Below are 1,979 nucleotides of genomic sequence, written 5' to 3' on the forward strand. Positions count from 1 at the left end.
CATTTACTGTTACTTTAGAACATGAACATTCCTCATCTTCACTGATGCTGTAGGACAGTGAACTCATATTATAGGTTCTAGGAGATCATATAAACCAGCCAGGCTATAGCATGATTATGTCCTAGGCTTTCCTGCTGCTCTTCCATGACGTAGTGTTTCAAGGAATCTGTGCAGTAATAGGTAGAAATAAACCGGAAGTGGCCTGTGAGAGTTCTGAGGAACTTAGAGAAGTGACTGCCATTCTTTAGGAAATGCTTCCTGGTTAACTAACTGTAGTAGAGAGAAAACAGTGCTTTTAATTTCCTTGTGGACAGGGATTGTCAGTATGCAGACAGCATTGCCTAGTGAAAAGAGCAAGGGCCTGGAAGTCAGAAGGACCTGAGTTCTAATCCTGACTCTGCCACTTGTCTGCTTTGTGACCTTGGGGAAGTCATTTCACTTCCCTCTGCTTCACCTTCCTCATCTGATAAACAAAGATGAAATTCTACTACCTCCTACACAAACTATGAATCCTATGTCAAGAAGGGACTCTTTCTGAGCTGACTAGATTGTATCTACCCCAGTACGTAGAACAGTGCTTGGCACATAGTAAGAATTTAACGTACACTATCATCATTACTGTTACACCTATCCTTTTGTATTGTACTCTCCCAAGTGCTTAGCATAGTATTCTGCACAGAGTAAGTGCTCAGTAAATACCACTGATTGATTGATTGATTAATAGGCATGTATTCTTTCATTCTGCAGCTTTCCAGGTGATACTTGATCATAGGTCAATGTAGTAGTATTGGCTAAAAAAGTATGAGGAAGTCAATCGTATTTACTGAGCACTTACTGTGTGCAGAGAACTATAATAAGCACTTGGGAAAGTCTTGTCTTATGCTGTCGAGTCACCTCTGATCCATAGCGACTCCATGGACACATCTTTCCTAGAATGCTCCACATCCATCTGCAGTTGTTCTGGTAGATGTATCATAGAGTTTTCTTGGTGAAATTACGGAAGTGGTTTACAGTTTACCATTGCCTCCTTCCAAGCTGTAAACTTGAGTCTCCGCCCTCGACTCTCTCCTGTGCTGCTGCTGCCAAGCATAGGTGAGTCTTGACTTGCAGCAGATTGCTTTCCACTAGCTAGCTACTGCCCAAGCTAGGAATGGAATGAGTATGCCTCTGCTTGACCCTCCCTCCCATAGTGGAAACTGGTAGAGTACTGGAAACTCTCCAGGTGAGACCCTGAGAGGGGCTTGGGAGAGAACAATATAACAGACACATTCCCTGCTCAGAACAAACTTACAGTCTAGAGGGGCACTTACAGACTAGCACTTGGCACATAGTAAGCACTTAACAAATACCACAGTTATTATTACATCTGGAGTTCATTCCCACCTCAGTGACCCTTCAGGTTCAGCATTTTAAGACATCCCAGTATTGGAGCAGCAGAATGCCATCTATCTAGAAGGAGGTCGAGTGTGCTCAAAATCACTGATGCTCGAGTCTGCTATTTATCCTTGTCATTAAAAACCTGCACCTGATTATCAGACACTGGGGGGTCTTGAGCTTAGCTCTTATAAAAATAATGACCATTTCCTTGAGAAGGCATATGTCTGGAAACCCAACTTCTTTCTGACTTTTTCTTGTGGTATGGGAACTGACTATTTGATAGGGATACTTCTTGACCACTCAGTTAAAGGAACCTTCTTGAACTGTCTCACCTTTAGGTGGTGAGGCTGACATTGTAGATGAAACAGATGAAACAGAAAGCAGCTGACAATCTACCTGCTGCTCATTTCCCCTAACCTACAACCTATTCTCTGTCCTCTCCCTGTTCCCTTTCCTTTCTTCTTTCCCGTCTCCCATTTCACTGTACACCTTCCTCCATTCTCCCCCCTCCTCTCAATTTCACCCTTTCACCCCTCCTCCCCCTTTTCAGTTCTCCTTACTTCACTCTGGCTCCACTCCTTCTGATGGCCTCACACTTCGTT

At 43.5% G+C, this 1,979-nt stretch overlaps 1 non-coding gene across 1 annotated transcript; it reads right to left on the bottom strand.

Annotated features, from left to right (window-relative positions):
• Positions 1-1,102: 1,102 nt before the first annotated feature.
• LOC119933716 lies at positions 1,103-1,240 on the bottom strand. The gene has a single exon (XR_005452603.1). It is a non-coding gene; the product is annotated as a small nucleolar RNA SNORA7 (small nucleolar RNA).
• Positions 1,241-1,979: the final 739 nt, after the last annotated feature.

The sequence above is a fragment of the Tachyglossus aculeatus genome, chromosome 1 (assembly GCF_015852505.1).
Source record: "Tachyglossus aculeatus isolate mTacAcu1 chromosome 1, mTacAcu1.pri, whole genome shotgun sequence".
Lineage (NCBI taxonomy): Eukaryota > Metazoa > Chordata > Mammalia > Monotremata > Tachyglossidae > Tachyglossus > Tachyglossus aculeatus.